This window comes from Protopterus annectens, chromosome 17.part0, assembly GCF_019279795.1.
Source record: "Protopterus annectens isolate FY-2018-M chromosome 17.part0, PAN1.0, whole genome shotgun sequence".
NCBI classification, from domain to species: domain Eukaryota; kingdom Metazoa; phylum Chordata; order Ceratodontiformes; family Protopteridae; genus Protopterus; species Protopterus annectens.
Genome location: NC_056751.1, coordinates 539,526,989 through 539,549,221, shown reverse-complemented (window position 1 = coordinate 539,549,221; position 22,233 = coordinate 539,526,989). Strand labels below are relative to the sequence as shown.

Below are 22,233 nucleotides of genomic sequence, written 5' to 3'. Positions count from 1 at the left end.
GGAATTTCCAATGAACTACAGTTTTAAGGGTGTTATCAGGATTCTTGGTAACCAACACGTCCTAGAAAATAATTTCATCTTTACTGTAGTTGACTGGGAAATGAATTCTCCACTTGTTTTCGTTAAGATAATTAACAAACTCCTGAAGATGCATAGAATCCGACCTCCAAACCAACCAGCAATCATCCACAAAATGCCTCCATATGTCCATGTCCTGCAGAAAAATGTTATGATTTTTCATAAATTAATTGTTGTTCTAAATAAGCCATAAATAGATCAGCATATATAGGGGTAAAAGAAGCCCCCATAGCTGTTCCTCTGATCTGTAAATAGATAGTGTTACGATACAAAAAAAACATTTTTCGTAAGGACATGTTCAGTCAACCCAAGTAAAAAAGTATTGAAACCTGGTGGATATAAATCAGAAAGATCCAAACAGTATTTCAAAGCCTCAATACCGGCCCAATGGGGGATGTTCGTATATAACGATGATACATCAAGGCTACATAATAACCAATCAGGTTCCAGCTGTGAATCAGAAACAATCTGTAGGAATTTGATTGTATCCTGAATCCTGGATCTGATGAGTGAGAGCAAAGGTTTTAAATCTTTGGTCAAATACTGAGACAGAGGTTCAGTTAATGAACCACGACCAGACACAATAGGCCTCCCTGGTGGATTGTCCAAATTTTTATGTACTTTAGGCAAAAGTAAATATACGGTAGGACAGGATCAGAGGTAGTCAATTGTTGTCTGATAAACTGGGAGATAATGCCTTCCTCCTCAGCTAAAGATAAAAAATCATCAATTTGTTTTTTGTAGGATGCAGTAGGATCAAAAGGTAAAATAGTATAATAGCAAACATTAGATAACTGTCTCAGTGCTTCCCTATTATATTTGCCCCAATCCTGTGCAACCACTGCTCCATCTTTATCAGCAGCCAAAATTACCAATTCATGACTGGAATCCAACTCTTGGATACCATCAGATTCAATCTTTGAGACATTATTATGACCCACTTGATGTTCGCTAACATCAAAGTGTATGTCCCTGAGGACACTTCTTTGGAAAAGCAGCACATTAGGGTTCATAGGTGGTGAAAAAGTGGATTTGTGATAGCGAAATTCATCATGTGAACTAGTAGTAGTCTTATCCTGAAAGAAAAGTCTTAAATTCAAAAGCCTGCAAAAAGAAAGAATATCATTGGCAAAATTATCCCCTGGAACAAAAAAACAGGAATAAAAGAAAGTCCGTTATTAAGTATTTCAATATGCGTTGGTGATAAAGTATGAGAAGAAATGTTAAGCACATTACAGTTGTTTACTTCTGGGCAAACATGTGCAACAGGCCCTTCGTATCATGTACTACGCTTGTGTTTTCTTCCCCCCCAACTTTGTGTATGCCTAAAGGGGTAATATTGTTTCTCTTAGCTGTGGGGGAATCTGTGGTGCCTTGCACATCAGATTCTACAGCAGAGGAAGAATCCTCGACTGATGTATCATACTGTTGTCCTGATTGCTTGAAAATGGTACGTGGCCTCTTCCTCCTGGACACAGACTGAGGTGAACTCTGAAACCTAACATGTTTGGCATATGTCTTGGAAAAAGGATCCCCACTTGAATAGTCAGTTAAATCTCTCAAAAATGTATATTTTTTCTTGTCCTTGAGTTGTGTTTCATGTACCAACAGTTCATCCCTAAGTTTATTAAGGAGGGAAACATATAAAGGTTGCCCCTCAAATCTACAAATAGATTGACACATGTTAGTAGCTTCAATTAAATCCTGATCAATAGTCGCCTCATAATGATTAATTAAGACCTCAACAAATCCCACCGTGGCCTTATGTTGGGCTCCACCCCAAGCCTTCATTAAATTCTCATTAGGATTGTGAACCAATGGTTGAACTTTAAACCTAAGGCCCCGAGGGGTGATATCCTTGGCCTTATAGGCCTTAAATAATCTTAAATGCCAAACATTGCTTCGTAATAACTTCATACTTTTGCCCAATTTAGAGAAAAGGGAGGTACGTGAATCATGATCAGGGGTAGAAGTACAGTGGTCCTGTTCAGGATGTGCATCATCTAGCCCAGAAAAGGCCAAATCATTATGATCAGAAGCAAGCCCTTGTAAAAGTCAATTAATATCCATATCCAAGTCTAACAGAAATATAGCAAGAAAAATAATAAATCTCAGTATGAGTGACACTTCACAAATGATTTGTTCTAAAATAATAGAACCTTATTTAAGAAACAAGATGTAATATCAAAATCCTTCCAGTGTTATAAACTGCATCCAGTCCCCCAGCCAAACCAAACATAGGACCGGGCAATAACAGTAAACTAATAATATGCTCTTAAAAGAGCATCAATAAAACTCACCTCAAGGCACTGAGTCCCAAATTCAAAGGGACAATATCAGCCTGCACAATAGAGAGTGATCAACACCAACCAAATGCAGAAAAAGCAAATAATCAGAAGAATCACCCATCAAAAGTCTGCTATAATGCTGTTAACTGGATTGGAAAAAAAAAGGAAATGGGCAAAAACAAAACTCCTGTAATCCAAAATACAGAGCCACAGTAAAATACCCTGACAACCCAATCTCAAAAAATGGGCAAAAGGCCTCAGAAAGGCAAGGGATATCAACCCCCAATAATAATAATAATAATAATAAAGGTTATCAATAAAAAGACAACCCAATAATACTTGGAATGACTGAAGATATGGGGACTAAATAAGTAAATCCCACCTTAACATAATATGAATGGTTATGCACGATAGATTAGAATATAAAAAAAAATATTGCACCTAAGAACATAAATTGAGCATAACCAATGATACACAAAAACACTGCTGATTGAAAAATGCTGGACATCGACAAGATCAGGAAAACAGGGGAGGCCTATTGTGTTTGGCCGTGGTTCATTAACTGAACCTCTGTCTCAGTATTTGACCAAATATTTAAAACCTTTGCTCTCACTCATCAGACCCAGGATTCAGGATACAACTGAATTCCTACAGATTGTTTCTGATTCACAACTGGAACCTGATTGGTTATTATGTAGCCTTGATGTATCATCATTATATATGAACATCCCCCATTGGGCCGGTATTGAGGCTTTGAAATACTGATTGGATCTTTCTGAATTATATCCACCAGGTTTCAATACCTTTTTTACTTGGGTTGACTGAACATGTCCTGACAAAAAATGTTTTATTTTTTATCGTGACACTATATATTTACAGATCAGAGGAACAGCTATGGGGGCTTCTTTTGCCCCTATATATGCTGATCTATTTATGGCTTATTTAGAACAACAATTAATTTACTATTCAATTCATAGCATTTTTTGCAGGGCATGGACATATGGAGGTGTTTTTTGGATGATTGCTGGTTGGTTTGGAGGTCGGATTCTATGTATCTTCAAGAGTTTGTTAATTATCTTAATGAAAACAAGTGTGGAATTCATTTTCCAGTCAACTACAGTAAAGATGAAATTATTTTCTTGGATGTGTTGGTTACCAAGAATCCTGATAACACCCTTAAAACTGTAGTTCATCGGAAATTCCCCCAGTATAACTCCTACCTCCATGCCACCAGCTATCATGCACCTCACATATGCCGGAACATACCTAAGTCTCAGTATATGAGGGTAAAACGCATCTGTTCAGATGAATCTTCTTATCTAACATATCGGAATGATCTTACCACAAGGTTCATTCAAAGGGGCTACAAATTGGGGCAGATTTTGTCTGCTAGGAATTCGGTTGATTCTATACAGTGGGAACAATTGCTGAATTATAATAAGGTTGATTCCAATAATAATTCGGTATTACATTTAATCACTACTTATGGTTGTAATACTTCTAGACTTATTAATAGTGTTCACCGCAATTAGAATATTCTCCTGGCTGATGAGCGATTGTCTACTTTCATTGGTCATAAGTGCCAATTCTCCTTTAGGAAAGGTAGGAACATTGGTGCTCTTTTCAATCATTACAAGAAGGGGCATTATCCCTTGGGGGAAAATATTCAGAGAACATTATTAGGTGATCATCTTAATGGTTGCTTGTGGCCACTGTGTATAGTGTGTTAAGATGAATAAAACTAATTGTTTCAGCAGCCGTAATACTGGTATGGTTTACAACATCTCTGTTTTTGTTAATTGCCAGTCTGATTGGGTTATTTACCTAGTTACATGTAGCTGTTCTGCATTTTACATGGGGCAGACGTCTAGGCATGTTAAGTTCAGGAATGCAGAACATTTATCTGATATTAGGCACCAATGAGCCAATAATGCTTTATATAAACATACACTGAAACATTCTAATGCTAATTTTAAGTTTACTATCATTGATAAAATTCAAGGCAATAGAACAAGGGTTTCTGGTTGGCATGAAATGCTAAATAAGTTGGAGAAAAGATGGATTATTAATTTGGGTGACTTGTTTTCCGCTGGTCTGAATGAGCATCTGTAGTTTTCCCAATTGGTTCTAATGATGATTGACATGAGTTTCCTTTATAAGGCAGGAAGTTTTTTAGTTCCTTTTTTCTTTTTTCACTCATGAAGGCTTGATATTAGAGCCAAAACCGGTTTGGATTGTGGATTGTTGACTTTTTGCATTTTTATGTGCTTTATGGCTCAATAAACGGATATCTTTTGTTAGTACACCACTATCTGCTGGTCATTGTTTTTTCATACCTACAATATGGGACATGTGGCTCGACTACTAATGATCCTCTAGGAAAACAACCTTGTATTACTGTAATTTTTTACAAGACATAGATGGAGGGTAAAGTTTTCATTATATTGTTAAAGGGTTGATGAGACAGCATACAGCAGTGTGAAAAGTATCTCCACCCTGTCATTTTCAGTGTTGCAGCAAAGAAAATCTTGGAATCATTTCAAACAAAACAAAAGTAAAAAAAAATAGTATGTCTGTAAGCACAGGTAGGCAATGGATATAAGTCATTCTGGATCTGAAAAAAGAAAAGCTTTACATGAACGTCAGGATTTTTTTTTACTAAATACCCAGAGCAGCACACTAGAAAGAAGCAGTAGACAAAGCCTGCATAGACTTCAGCAATTTTGTTAGAAATTCAGGAAGTTATTATTCAGAAACACCAAATTAGATGAACAATGAGTATTCTAAGTCGCATCCTTAGGCACATAGAAAAAGCTGTCCACTGAAAGGAACCAGCGCTTATCAGTGGGGTTCTTTAGTATCTGGTATGTGGCATACAATCTTTTTAAGTGAGATTTGCAAAAAGTAAAAAGGTAAGTGTGCTGTTTTTTTTTTTTTTTCTCTTTCTCTTTTTTTTTTTTGCTGAAGGCACAAAAATATGAAAGACAATTGATATATAAATGATGCGCAAACAATAATAAAAAACTATGTAAGATTAGAACAATTGGCAGTTGAAAAATAAATGCAGAGAAACATACAAACTAATAATGCACATGGTGAACAAAATCCTAGGACAGTGCCATCTTGCTGTCGAAGGTGAAAGGTATCTGACCAAACACAATGTCCCATGTTCTTTAATGGACTTTGGCTTCCAGAGGACTGACAGGAGGAAGACAGGTGATTTATTTCCATCTCTGGGGGGCACAGGTGAGAAACATTATAAACATGCGTACACTCACAAAAATATTTTAAAAGTAAGTTAGGAATCCATAATGTCATAGAAGAAGTTGAAGAAGCATCTTAGATTCATAGGTATATACTAGGCTAATGACCACAAGGGCTTTTATAAGGCTAGCCATGCAATCCAGCCCAATTGTGTCCCTATGCATCATGGGCATTTATTAGGAGGGGTATATTAGTTAGAAAGCTTCTAGAGTTTATGTGTGTTGGGGAGTATGTTAGTTTGGGTATTACTGTCTGCCTCTGTCTATGAGAGATATGGAGACCAAACCCGGGGTGAATTTTTGATTTCCCATCCATTGGTCAGGGTTACACTTAACATAAGGGTTAGGGTGGACTCTGCTTCAAATGGATGGGGAGCCTTTTCCAGAGCATGAGAATCCTCTGAGAGACATATCTGTCTCACCAACATGTTTTATTGATGTCACAAGCAAAATTTTAATCCTTGTTTCTAGTGGTTCTGATGCTGTTCATTTTGCAGATGTACAAATGGTGCTCCAGAAATGATGCCTTGTATGCCAGGCATACATTGTCTTTCAGTAACGACATGGAGTAAACAGATATGGCTTTATGATAGCTCTCATCAATTTGCAGTCATCAGTGAACTTGGTCAGCCAAAGGCCCTTGATGTTAGCCTTTACCTCTAAGAAGTAGGTGACAAATAGGAGCAGTCCCAACACCAGTGCAGTGAGCCTGAATTATAGTCATCAGATGATGTAATAGACCAAGGAAGCTAAGAGAGCTACTAGGAAGGCACATGGAACACTGAGACATGAAGGAGGAGGTGAGATATTACCAGCGGAAGTTATGAAGTTATTTGTTACCTCTATGAATATCTGTTAAAATCCCATCCAGAGTATTGTCTGCATTTTTACAGACCTCATATTTCTAAAGACATAGTACGGAAGCAGTTTACAAGAGAGCAATAAAATATTATCTCACTAGCTTGAAGCAATTTAATATTCAACAAAATTCTCAGTTCTTCATCATGAAGTGCATGATAAGCCAAACAAAGTCTTCCACATAACCAATGATATTTAAATTGTAGTGTTTGTTGCACAAATAGTTAGCACACTCCCCTTTGGTGATGGCAAACCAGACGTCTGTGGGTTCTATTCAACTCCAGGTGATTAGATTATTTGTTGACATAATGGTTAAAGTATTCACCTTACAGACACAAGGTACAGGGTTTGATTCTCACATTGAGAAGCATGGCTTATTGATGAACTAATAGTTGGTATAAACTCTTTAAACAATGTGATAATACATGATCTATCCTTCATCAATATAAATACGATTATGCACATATTTTTACCAGCATTAATGAACAAATTCACACCATGAAGGCAAGGAAAATTAAGAAGCTGGATTGAGATAAATATGACTATCTCAACCAGAAATCTTACCCTACTTCTCAAGTTTGGGGTAATAAATTCTATCATAATACTGTCCCTAATCACAATTTTGAAAACCACCTAAATATAGGAGAAAATAAAGTGAATGAACAAGTATCAAATAATGTTAATACAAATGTTAATGACTTTAGTGACCCTTTAGAATACCCACTATTAAGGTGGTCAGAATGCATCAGAACTAAACTAAACTTTGGCCAATGGGGATCGAGATCCCACAATCAGCCCCCACAGAGAGGCAATCAACAATGGCAAAACCGAGGGCATCAGAACCCCAGTTGGAATTAATGCAGGATGATACATCACAGCAGAATGATTTTGATTCTTCTAAAATAACTACTAATAACCATGGTGATTTTAAAATGTTTAACTTTTCTTCTTTTACCATCAATACCAAATGTGGCGGTCTTTTTGCATGTGGTTTAACATTTGTTCCTGTAAAACATACTAATTTAGTTTATGTGCTTATGGACCTTAAACAGTTCATCAGAAAGTTGAATTTTAATGTCATGTTTGATTATTTAACTGATGCAATGAATTCATTAAGTGTGTCTAGTATTTGTAATTCACCTATCCATCCCACCTTAGTACTCTTTGAGAAAATTTGTGAGCTTGATTTACTTAGTGCATCGTATAAAAAAGACAACTTTATATTTCTGATAATATGAATCATAGGGAGAAGGTACTATTAAATGAAATGAAAGATTATGGTTTAAGGATTATGAAACCAGATAAGGGGGGGTGGTTTGGTAATTATGGAGAGAGATGACTATGTTAAAAGGATATATACACTACTGTTTGATGACAGTTGTGTCCTTAAATGAATTAAACTTTGCTTACAGGAAAATTAAAATGACTTAAAGGATATGTTTATACAGCATCAAACTGATTTAGATGAGTTCAACTACCTGCATGTTACATCGCCTGTTGTCCCTATGATTTTCAGTGTTCCAAAAATATATGGGTGCATTTCATCTCTCTATGACAACTATTGTTGATGCCAGTGGTCCCATCACCCACCCCTGTGCAAAATTCTTAGATGAAAATTTTAAATCGTTTGTAGTACAGAAGATTCAAATCTGCAGAGATTCCTGGGACTTCCTTGATAAAATAACTAAACTTGAATTTCACGAGAATTACAGTTTTATAACTATAGATGTGAAGGACTTGTATACAACCATCCCACATGATATCAAGATGCAATGGTTTCTGAGTTTCTTTTTGAAAAAAGTGTCCCACAAGATAAAATTAATACTTCTGAAACACTGCTAGAGATTGTATTGAAAAATATTTTTTTTTAATTTTTTTTGAAGGAAACTGCTATTTACAATGTACAGGGGGTCACCTGCAGAGGTTTTTTTTGCAAATATCACTATAGTGCAATGAGAGAGCAAATTCTTATTTAATTCCAATTACATGAAGTCCTATAAATTATACACATGGTACCTGGATTATATATTTATCGTTTGGGATGATAACCTTGAAAAAATAGCAGAATTTGTAACTTATATTAATTAGACTACCAGTTTTTTGCAGTTTACATATGAATGTAATGACTTCAAAATAGCATGTCTGTATATTTGGCTTACCAAAGATGTTATGAATAGGAGGATCATTTTCCAAATATACAGAAAGTGAATTTACTCATACCTACACTAGTTCCTATCCTTAAATTCAAATATGGCCAGTGATGAAGGGATAGTTTGTCAAAGTCGCCCGCGTCGTTTTCACCTTAGAACTTTTTCTAGATGAATGTGAAGTTATAAAAAGTATGTTTCTAGCTAGGGATTATCCTGGTGTTTTTGTAAATGGTTTAATATATGAAGTCATTAACAAAAGGGAAAGGAACATTTATTTTCCAATATTAAGTAATACTTGTCAAAATGTGAGTGTGCCTGATGCCGGAGTTGTATGCACACCCGATATGACCAGTATTAGTATGCATAATGCTGCCATTTCAGACTCCACAGTTCATTTTACTTTTAAGAGTTATTTCATCACCACATTCAGTGTTGACAGCTATACTGTCAAAGATATTGTTGAAATAAATTGGATCATATTGAAAGATGATAGGCATATTTCAACCAAAGTGAGAGATAGACCTCACATTGTTTATAAATAACATCTTAATTTATAGAATATTGTTGAAAGGTTTGGTTCTAGAAACATGAAAAAAGCTGTAAACAGTCTAGGATGACTAAATGTGGTTGATGCTCTATGTGCAGTTTCATCTTGGTGTGTGACCAATTCAACATTAAAGATTTTACTTTTAAAATGCAAGGTACTTATAATTGTCAGACTACAGGAGTTGTTCACACTGTTCTTTGCCTGCAATGTACTGTATATTATATATCTAAGACCAAGTGAAAACTCAGAGACCGAGTCTATGAGCACATTTATGACCTTAGGAGCATAAGGAGAACAATGCTGTAGTTAAGCATGTGTATAAGCACCCAGAACACACTTTCAAGTTTATTATTGAGTGAGTAAACACTAGTCTACATGATGGACCCCGGCCTTTAATATTGGGAAAAAGTGAGTTATACTGGCAATTAATTTTAAATGCCAGTACATGTCCAGGGCTAAATGAGCGAACTTCAATAAGCTGCCTTTTGAAGTTAAAAGTACTGAGTAGATAATATAGTAGATAATATAGGATCACAGGAGATTACTAGTCTATCGACCTGGAGGTCATTTTAAGCCTAGCCATTTCATCCCAATGTAATACCTTAGAAATGCTAGTCAATACCCAAGACTACATGTAGTGATGACTGTCCAAGTCCAGGAGGGTTATGGGCTCTATCCCTGGTAAGAGTTTACGGTGTCCCTTCCACTCATCCAGGTTCCTCCTGAACATAGAGGTGCCATGTTTCATAGGAATTGGTAGTCTGTTCCAAAGACACAGCAGTTGCTGGGAGATAAATCTGTCCGTGCAGCATGTCCTATTTAAGTCACAAGCCATATTTAGGTCCCTGGAAGAGGTAGCCCTAATCTCATTTGATTTATGGATGTGCAGTAAGTTCATTAGGTTTGGGTCTAGGCCAGGCATAAATCTCCCTAAGAAATCTATACAATATGGAGTCTAGTGACAGGGACTTTAGTCAGTCTTGTAAGACACATGCTGGAGCCCCCTGATCTTCTTTGTTAGAAACCTCTGAGATCTCACTAATTGCTGCAGGCGCTTTGTATGGTACATGTCAAATGGGGCGTTATACTCAATTATGGCCTGGATAAGTGCTGAGTTAATGTTCCAGTATTAAATAATACTTGTCCAAATTTGAGTGCGCCTGATGCCGGAGTTGTATGCGCACCCAATATTACCAGTATTGTTGTGCATAACATTGCCACTTCAGACTCTACAGTTCATTTTAAAGAGTTCTTCCATCTGGGTTGATAGTCTAGTAATCTCCTGTGATGCTACAATCCCATAGTATCCCATAGTATCTACTCAGTGCTTTTAACTTCAAAAGGCAGCAACAAAGTTGCTGTATGCAGGTGATGTGGCACTACAGGCTGACTCTGAGCAAAAACTTCAGCAAATGATAGGGGAATGGAATGTAAAACTGAAGGCACATGGGATGAAATTAAGCACAAATAACACAGTGGTAATGGCAGCAAATTGGGGATATCAGAAGAAGCTGAGACTTGAGATAGATGGGAAGACAGTGGAACAGGTAAATAGCTTCCAGTATCTGGGAGGGGTGATTGAGGAGAAGGTCGAAGCAAGAGTCAAAGGGGCTGCAGCCAACTGGCATAGAGTCTCAGATGTATTCTATGACAGAAGAATGCCAAAGAAGCAGAAAAGTAAGGTGTACAAGACAGTGGTGTGACCAGCACTACTGTATGGTACAGAAACCTGGGCAGTAAAGGGAGAGCAGATGAAGATGTTAGAGGTGATGGAAATGAAGTGTCAGAGAAAGGTGGTAGGATGCACACTGTGGGACAGACAAAGAAGTGAGGACATAAGAGGAGAAGCCAAAGTAGCTCCTATTGCAGAAAAAATCAGAGAGAACAGATTATGGTGGTTTGGGCACATATGGAGAAAAGCAGAAGACAATGTGGTGAAGAAGATTTGTGATAGACAGGAAGAGGGTAAGAGGAAATGAGGACATCCAGCAAAGAGGTGGATGGATTGTGCGAAAGAAGATCTATGACAATCAGGCATCATTGTTGAAGAAGGCAGGAGCGTGGCACTGAACTGAGAGAGATGGTGACAGTTAACAGGCTACCCCGACCCCATGTAGAAAATGGGAAAAAGGGGGCTGATGATGATGATAAGTGCCAAGTATAGGGGGTTATAATTTCTTTTGCTGTCAAGAAGATTCCTTTACTAATCAAGTGTGCTATGCAGAACGCTTTCCTTACTACAGTAGATGCATGGTAGTTGAAGTTAAGGTCACTCTCAACTTGTGATCCCAGGTCCCTTACCACTTTATGGGTACACAGGGTATTGTTGATTTGATAGTGAGAGAGGACATTGTTTGTGCCCAAGGAAATGATGATGGATTTCTTTGTATTTAGTTTGAGAGCATGACTAATACATCAGTCATTGCTCTGTGTGAGACCCTCCTGGAGTATTCTGATACCATTAGGTCACAAAAAAAGAAATGTCTTAAGTGTTGTCCTTAATTTTGTATCTTTTAGATTTTGAAGCTCTTTATTAGGTTATATCTCTTTAATTTGTTGGTACTACTTTTCAGGCTTGGCTGTCATGTGATGCTATCAACCTATTATTTAAGCAGTTGTGTTTGTACCTAATTTTATCTGATGAAGTTTTATAACAATAAAATGGAAGCACTCATCTATTTTACTAAAATTGTGAAGTTTTATTCCACTTGTGTGGCGCAATTTTAAACTTTTTGACTTTAACTACCTGATGTGTTTTGCAGCTTTATGTTCCGTGTCTCTGCAGACCAGCGTATACACATTTTTTATTTTCTTTTACTGCTCCTGGTTTGATTTAAGTGTTTAACTGTGTTTTTTTTTTAAAACAGCTTTCAATTTCTACCTGAAGTTCCATAAGTTTTTCTCATCTTTAACTTTCACAATATTATCAGCAGTGTCACACAAGCATGCACTTTTTTAACATCCCCCGGGATTCATGAACGCTGCGCCAGGCGGATGCATAGCATAGGCGTTACAACGCCAAATATGGCCACCGAGCAATTCAGGTACGATCCAATTCCACGTGCACTACCGGCGTGCACTGGATCTGCGCCGCCTCTGGCGTAGGTATGCTAAACACCCCATGTGCGGTGTTGCACCATGCAAATGAAGGCATATAGCAATCCACGAAGTGGCGCAGGCGTAGCATAAGGGCACGGCAATGTAAACCAAAAAAAAACGGTTTACATTTACCCAAACATAACATAGGAGTAACGGAAGGCTGTCAACATCAGGTATCACACTGTTGCCATATGCCAATGGCGAAAGACACAGAGAATGTAAAAAGAAAACATGCACAACATGTAAATAATAACATAAATGGTATGTCCACAGAAACTCACAGCAGAACCCCAGGACATGTCTGCGGAAGGTGCTAAACAATGAAATAATATGACAATGTCATAAAACAGCAGTGTAATACACATCAGCTTCACAGCCACAATACACCATGGTATGCATGGAAAGCCACATCCACGGTGCAAGGGTTTCCAAGGAGTCGCGGCAGTGTTCGGCGCGGTAACTATGAATTAGTAGTCAATGCCATGCAAATGAGGCAGATAATACTGAATCGCAAAACCCCCGCCGGCATAAGGCTGTACCAAATGGCGCAGCGGTAATACACCGAGGAGTGGCTCAGAGGGAATACATGTCACCTGCAGAGGGGTGTGCCACTGTAGGAGGAAGCACATTGGAGCTCAGCAAACCTGGGCTGTACATTGCACATCACAGCTGCAGGACCGGCGTGTGGGGAAATAGTTGAGCTGAGAGCACACAATGCGCGCAGAGGTGCATGTGCACGAGGATGACTACGTTCCCTTAACCCAGTCATGTGACGCTCGCCCCGCAAATAACATCGGATACAGGAAGGTGATGTTGAGAATATGAGGAAATGCGGAAGCAGTGTAATTGGAGTAGTAATGAGTAATCAACAGTAATCAACCCACGAAGGCCAATCGGCGGCAGCTGACAACTCTGCATGCAGAAACCTGCAAAATGGGATAGGGGAGGCATATGAATGCAAAGAAAGTAGGGGAGGTAGCCGATTGCAAAGAGTGAAGACCTGACACAGCAGAGCCAAGTAGACAGGCAGCATAACGGCGGCACACAAACGCACGATATGCCATGTCCCAGAAACTACACATGACAGGGCTCTGCAGGATGCATGCCAGGAAATAGTAGGTGCAACGTGCAGAAACAGTAAGGTAAGGTCGAAAGCTAATCCATTGCAGGCAAGAGTAATGCAACACCAAAGGCAACAGCGTTGCAGTGCCAACGGTAAAACATGGAAGATAATCCCCACATACGGCCGCACAGACACACCCTATGACATCACCGGGTGTACAGCACAACAGTATAAAGTGTGAATGCACACAACACACAGCCGTGTATTCCCAAACGCCGCACCATAGGTGTAAACACACGGGGAACTTTTAAAATGTACATGTTGGGTGCCGCCGTGGCCGTGATCCATCAGCATGTGGTAGAGACAGACGGAGTTGTGGAGGAGGCTGCCGACAACTACCGTAGGCCTCAGAGGAGAAGGAGAGTGTTCAGACCAAGGGTAACCTACCAGGGGCTACAAGACCTGGAGATAGTAGAGCGTTACAGGGTGGATAGGGACACGTTACAGCAAATAGTGGAGCTGTGCCGGCCATGCCTGAGAACAAGAAACAACAGAGGGGAGCCCATCCCAGTGGACACAAAGGTATGTGTAAGCTTGCGAATACTGGCCACAGGTACCTTTCAAAGGCCAACTGGGGATATAATGGGCATCTCACAGGCATCAGCATCCAGGGTACTACACCAGTTTCTGGATGCCATGTTACCACATGCCAGTGAGCATATATACTTCCCCAGATCTCAGGAGGAGTTGGCTAGCAATATGTGCCACTTCCACCGTGTGGCACAATACCCGGAGGTACTGGGTGCGATAGACTGTACGCACATACAAATCAAGTCACCACCTGGGGAGCAGGGTAGACGCTACATAAACCGCAAGGGATTCCCCTCCATCAATTGCCAGGTCGTGTGCATTGCGCAGGGCATTATCATGGATGTGTGTGCTGGCAGCCCTGGAAGCTACCACGACTCCCATATCTGGCATGCCTCACAGCAGTACCAGGTATTCGCCAGGGGGGACATCCCACAAGGCCACCTTGTGGGGGATGCTGGCTATGCACTGGAGCCGTGGATGATGGCTCCCATCAGAAATGCACACACACACATGCAAGAACGCCATAATGAGGCACACGCACAAACCAGAATAATCATAGAGCATGTGTTTGGGATTCTGAAATAACAGTTCCGGTGCTTGGATACATCCAGTGGAGCCCTGCAGTACTCTCCAGGCACATGTGCCCACATATTCATAGTATGTGCCATGCTACATAATATGATCCTGCGGAAGCAGCTGCTGCAGGGACATAATGGTGAAGGGCCACAAAGCCCACCACAACTGCCAAGGCCAGTCCAGGCACAGATGGTTCAGGACCATGAACACACTGTGCCAGCCCCAGTAGGCAGATGGAGGCGTACCCAATATGCCTATGCCCTGGCAAAGAGGGAACGTATAGCACATACTCTGACAGCGTAGGTCCCATGGACTGACACCTCCCTACCTGCACACACAGTGAAATGGACGGCACACAAACATGGCCACCCGTAAAGTGTACCGTATGGGTGGCCCCATGTGTGACTCCAACATAGGCAGCACCCAAACACTGTACACCCAACAGCCAGCGGAGCATGGAACGCCAACACCTGAACCGTACACAGGTCCTACAGCAGACGGCGTTGCTGTATGCTGGCACGTTCGCCGCAAGGTGTATACATATAGACATGTAGATATGTGCATATACAGATATGTAGATAGATATAATTACATATATAGAAATATATGTACACATATACATATAAGTACAACAGGTAAGACAGGGAATCAGAGGGATGTAAGGTGACAGAGAAGTAGCACACGATATCTGTACATAGTATACATAGTGAAAGACAACCTGAGCATCCGGGAGGTTTATATTATTATATTTTACACGAGATACCTTGATGATATTTTTATCTTATTTCAGGGTAGTTACACCGAAGCTAGTAATTTCGTTGATTCATTAAATAGTACAACTGAATTTTTACGATTCACATTCAGGTTTTCGGTGACAGATATTGATTACCTCGACGTGAGACTACGTAAGGAGGTTGATATGAACGCTTATGTCTCAAATGTGTACAGAAAGCCCACGTACTGCAATTCTTTCCTGCACTTTTCAAGCCAGCATCCCTTAAAACAAAAGAGAGCTATTGTAAAGGGTCAGCTGGTTAGAGCAGGGAGAATGTGCAGTACGTTGGCCGACTTTCAGAGTGAATGTGAACAGCTCGGTAATATGTTTCTTAACAGAGGCTATCCGAGACATTTGATAGAAGAGCTCACTTCTGAGGTTCTTAAAAAGAGGTTGAGTGGGTTTTTTAAACCTATTCTATACCAAATCCAAACTAGATTGGACCCCTTGACACCAGTTATGCCAACTTCTTCTAATAGTACAACTGACTTACAACTTAGTAATACCAGTCCTAGTAATGGACGTGACTTTTCTCTGAGTTACGTCATTACCTACAGTTTCAGTTCTGGAGCCATTATGGCCATAATACGGAAGAACTGGCAATTTATTTTGAGTAGTCCTGCTTTGATAGAAAAATTGGGCTTATCACCTAATTTCACTTTCAAAAGGAACAACAATCTTAAAGAACTTTTGCAAAGGGACCTTCATAATAAAGAGTTCAACAAACGGATTGGTATGTCCACATGTGGATTTTGCAATTGGTGCCATAAAGTTAAGACGGGTCAGACTTATAGAATAAGAGATAGGAAGTACACTATAAAATTCCCACTAAATTGTGAGAGTAAATCTATAGTGTACGTGGCCTTCTGTGAGTGCTGCCCCTCCTTCTATATAGGGAAGACCGACCGTAGACTACGTGATCGGGTCTACGAACATATGTACGCTATAAAGAAAAAAGTTGACACCAACGCTTTAGCAAAGCATGTGGACAACTTTCCAGGCCATTGTTTTTCATTTATGGCCATTGACCAAGTGACAACTAATATTCGTGGAGGTCCTATTCCATTGCTTTTGGAAACCCGCGAGTTGGAGTGGCAGTTAAGAACTGATGCCTTCTGTCACCAAGGGCTCAATGAAAACTGTAATATCTCTGCAGTTTTGAGACTAAGAAGTTATTTAAGGTAGTGGTTCTAATAGCATAGATTGTGTACTATTTGCTTGTTTATAAATAGTAGGGGCTTACAACAATCATTTGAAATCAATCTCTTGAAAGTTATTTACTTAAATTTATTATGGACATAATAATAATTGGTTATCTAATACCACTTATTTAATAATGTCTCTTTGGCCTGTTAGTGTTGACCGTTTACACGGTAAATTCCTGTATTTTTCTACACAATATGATTTATATATGGCACTTCTGTCTTGTTTCCAGTTGTTTCTTACTTCACTCCTGGTTAAAGAATTGTTTATTTGGTTATTAATGACATGGAATTAGTTTTTTTCTTGTCATAACAATACTACAGTTTTAATTTTTTATGGCTATACTAACCATTTACTTGTTTAAATTTTGGTTGATACAGTTTTTAAGCTTTGACTCATGTATTATTATTTTAATTTAATTTAATTTATTTTAATTATATAGGAACACGTTCCTTAATTAATGTGATGTCATTTCCCCTCATGGTGTTATTTATACTGAGCGTGCCTTAACATTGTTGTCTATTTTATTTTTTCTCTGAAGAAGCCACATTATTTTGGTGGCGAAAACGCTTGTCAAAACAATAAAATTGCGTTCAGATTTTACTATCTGGTTGATTGCTGGTGCAAGGAGTCCGTTCCTATTTTGTTTTTTACAGTGGTTTTTGCTTCTTTTGGTTTCATCCGGGAGGTTTAACAGAAGAGGAAACCGCCACCCATGGAAAGGTCAACATACCGAAATGCATAACCGTGAGTCGGAATGATCGCCAGGCCACAGTACAGTAACAGTACATGCGCGGGTAATACTATGATGATATGAGGGGGGAGGTAGACACTGCCACCGGTGATGCGGCCCACGCAGGTACTGTGTGCAACCGTCCCTGTGACTGCCGCAGGATGTGTATGTGTGCGGTGAGGGTGCCGTGTGTTTCGCTGTGCGAGTGTAATGTGTGTGCCACTGTAAAATGTGTATGTTGGTGCCATGTTAGAGGCGGAGTGGAATAACATGTGTAGGCATACAGTACACTAGCCACAGGCGTATGTACACCAGTAGTCCCAAAGTAGTAGTGAGAGCCCCAACCTGGCTAGGCGTGTGGCGACGTATAATGATGCAAAGTGAAAATGTCCCAGACTGTACCACAGGAATATACCCCACATGAAATGGAAAGGATGTATGTACTAATCATGACCGTATGTATGACACCGATATGCTAATTGCAAAACGATACGTCGGCAAAGTTACACAGCAATAGGTATGTACCACGGAAATATGCATGTGCTACCCCGGTAATGACAGTGGCCACGTATCGGCCCGTAAACACCGCTGTGTGTTCTACAAGTGTCAAACAAGCAATCGCCACCTGAATAGGTGGCAACCACTGGCAAACAGGCCATCCCAAGTACAGGACCACAATGACTGTAAATATCTGGGACAGAATGACAAGGGATAGTCGTCACATACAAACACCGCAGATATACCACCGATGTGACGGAGGAATACATGCAGGAAGCACACATGCAGGCGATACCAACACCACATGACAACAACACAACCTACACTCCCAGAACAACAGACAATTAACTGTCAACTCCCCAGGCAGGGATGGAGCACACAGACAAGCGTATCGTGTATGTAGAGATGCAAGGCCCACAACCCGTATCCGTCACCTACAACCTCCGATATTCCCCATCGCACATATCAAAGGGATACAAGCCGTAATAGCAGCACAAACATACAGGCAGTCAATGACAGCTGCATAACCGCAACATCTCGCGTGGGAAACACTATCAACAGCGGATGCATACTTGCAGCCGTTGTTTAAAGGAATACAACAGCTATGTTACACATCCGAATGCAAAACGCCATCAACAGACGCCGTCAGGACAGGGACACCCACATGTTGAACATAATACCATACCCAACACACACAATCCATGGCTAACACCACTGCGAAATGTACCTGTCGCCACACATAGTGGCAGCAGTTACACATAACATAACACAATACAGACCATCTCCACGAAGGTAGGGCAAATAGCCAATGCCCAGGTGAGGAATGCAACCATACCCTAGTTACGACGCGTAATGTACGAATGGAGTAGATGCACAGGTGATATGCGCACAAGTACACACTGAGGAACAGCTATTGGTGTGATGAACCCACATGTTGCAGGTATCGACGGATATAAGGGTGACTCCCAGGATATTCAAACCATATGCTCATACCGAACCGGTACTCTACAACGGAAAGAGTAACAAATCGGAATACCGAAACACGCAAAGAAAAACGGAACGAAACACTGACAAGGTATGTAGAACCCATGATATGCACGGGTGTGTAACGCATGATGTGTATGACGAAGCTGTACTGTATGTGAATGGTGTTTGTAAGTAATGATACTTGTCCATAATGCAGAGAGTGGTGAAAGGTGGTTATGTAGTGCTATCCTGCTGAGCATACCTACGACTGTGGACACCGTGTGCACAGCAGTGGGACATCATGTACACAGCCGGGATAACACAAGGGCTGCCACAGGGGGGCATAACAGAGAACAATGCCACACCACACGCCGATGCTGGCAGTGGATGTCCAACAAGGAAGTGCCATAGCAGCGGATAGGACATGTATGTATACTGTCACAGCACACATGTGTATGGGCATATACCGTCTATGTCATATGTAATGTGCGCCCGACGTGCACGTATGCCTCGCAGTAGGGGACACTATGTCAACTATGTGTAATGTAAAGCTGTCATGGTGGATATGACAGACATCATACACAGTATCACAGGCATATCATGCATAATGGAGTTATTGCCTAATGGTATGTACAATAACAGGATACATATGGCCTGTAGATATGGGACAGAGTAGTAGCATAATAGCCATCCAAAATGGAAGGAACACCAAGTAACCATGGCCAAACGATCTGTAGCAGGTGCAATGTGGGCAACAATGAAGTCCGGCAGGTCCATGTGTAAACACATGTGCAGTGTACACAGTAGTGTCACCTCCCCATGGTAGTGTCCAGTGAACAGCAGAGGTGGGTGTCAGCTGCATGTCTACACAGTACTGCTGCTGTGATGGTACCATGACTACGTGTCACTCAAACAGCAAGGGAGCTATCACATGAACAGTGCCACTGTGTGTCCCTGTGGGATGTGCACAGGACCTATGTTCCACAGCATGGTGTGTGTTGTGTCTGTGGAAGTAACACAGAAGCCCAGCCCATGCAATGTGGCATGTGTGCACATATCCATGAGTGGTCCGTTCACACTGCCCACTGCAATTGCCATGTATGAGTACTACATGCATCAGTAATGCAGAGGACATGGTCCATGTCAGAGCAGAAGACACCCCTGTGTATGTGGTATGCAGATGTGTACAGATGTGTTTTCCATCTGTCAGCCGCATATGTAAACTGTTTGAGCCTGGTATACATCATGGCATGACAATACTGTGCCATGTAAAGTCGTAGCCGTTGTGGAAGGTACACCATGAATGTGGTATTGTAACCTTGCCCGTGTGTAGATGTGTGTATGCCACAGGTACAATGGCTACCTATGTACCAGCATCACACACAGTACAGATAGGTGTGGCCCTGCAAATGTGTACCCATGTCACAGTGGAATACGGTAACCACAGCACCATGTGGGGCATTTGTGTGTACAGCAACCATGTACAATTTGATATGCATGTACGGGGACAGTATCCATGTGATACTCAGTGGATGAATGTTGCTATGCAAAGGTGATGTGCATGCACCATGTGTCATGCATCCTGATGCCATGACACCCACATGATGTATCTGCCACACCGACACCCATATGGTTGTTATCAGTATGAGCTGGCGGAGCTATAATGGTGCCAGGTATGTAGATGTGGGATATCTAGGCATGGACAGTACTCTGTGACAGCATGTTGTGTATGTAAGCAAATAGTGAACATGAGGGGCCCCATGACTGAGGACTGTGTAATGCCATATGTACCTGACATGTAGTAGGTAGCATGATATGCTTGCACCACTGTGTGTCCTGTCCAGGAGTCATATAGCCTAACATCCTGAGACACAGGGTATGATGTGCAGGTGGATGTGTACGTTGCCAATACCAGAATGTGGAATGGCGCTGAAGGGCAATGTGAGGACAATGTCTGATCTGTTGCCCTCTGTACCATACCAACCACCCATGCAATGGTATGACAGGTGGCCACCATGTGTATGTGGCGTGCTGTTGCACACAGAAGCCCAACAAGGGTGCCAGTAAAGGCATGGAGGTCATCAATGAGTGCGTGAAGCACGTTTGTGAGGCTGTGCCCCAGTGCCATACAGAATGTTCCAGTCATGGGTGTACGAATGCAGTCCCACACATGCAATGCAGTGCCACCCATGTGTAGTGCGATAGATGCAGCAGTGTGACGGTCAAGGTACACAATGTCTGACAACAGGCTAGCAGTGAATTCAGTGGGCTGGTGTGGAGACACATACCAAACAGGTTGGCGGGACATAACAGCTAGGGAGATCTGAAGGTGACATTGGGACAGTGTCTTAGGACATAACGTGTGCATGGCAGTACCATGTATGTGTCCACAGGGACACTACGATGTCCATGTATGGATTGCAACCCTGTAGTGAGTGAGAGTGTGTATTGTTGGTAAGTACACCATTGCCTGGCATGTTGCCAACATTATCTCAGTCTGCAATGCCTGAGTGACTGTTGTACGCGACATCGAATGTGGATGTAGCCAAACAACACAGACATGCCACCACACTGCCTGAGGACGCACACTGCAATGTGCGGCAGTCATGTGTAGGTAGCTAGCCTTGGAGCATGTGATGGACCACGAGGACCCACCATGGCTGTCAAGTGATGCACCCACACATGTGAATATACACCACCGTGCAACAGCCTGCACATGTGCCCATACAGCAGATGTGCATGGAACATGACCACCACCATGGCGTCTGTGAAAAGGCCAGTACCGCCATGTCTCTGTGTGGAATAGCATGGTCCCTACCATTGCGTACATGCTACGAAAGTGCACTGTGGTATGTGTCAGCATAGTTATGTACACTGTCCATCTGCCAGGGTGCCATGCCATCAACAACCCCTGTCAGCAGACGTCAGTAGTACTGGCTGTAGAACACATGTTCCATGTATGCTGCGATGGGTGTGTGTCCAGGGTGTGGCTAGCAGGGCCGTGAAGCATATATGTTCATCTACCAAAGGGGGGATAACCCCAGGTTTAACACACCAGACACATGGAGGTATCGTGCATGCTGAGGGTAGTGTAGGTATGGTATGTGTTGTGTAATGTGTCACCCAGCTAGGTGGAGTGCATGCCTCAAGCATGTGTGGGTACATGGGTGTCCATTCTAGGGAAGTGTGGGTTGCTGTCAGCACATGGCAGTATCAGCTGTCTGAGGCCCAATGTACAGTATGACAACACAGACAGCATGTAACCTGTGGTGTACAATGTAAGCTCTGTTGCGTGTTACAATGTGTCTAGCGGTCACAAACATGGGTATCTGAACATGGAGCACCTATGATGCATTGTGTTCAGCAAATATCCAGTATGTGTGCAAAACACTGTGTGATGTGGGATCCCTCACCTGTGTGTGTTGCAGTCCAGGTATGTGCCTGGGAGGTATGATCCGTGTACAATCTGTACTTGCAGGTGTGCTGTGCAGAGCATGGAGGCAGGTCCCAGGCACTGCAGATAAATGTGAGTGGTGCACTAGTGT

The 22,233-nt window shown here is 41.3% G+C and overlaps 1 pseudogene; it reads right to left on the bottom strand.

The window, feature by feature from the left end:
* LOC122791454 overlaps positions 1-22,233 on the bottom strand; it is a 105,244-nt pseudogene that overhangs the window by 7,972 nt on the left and 75,039 nt on the right.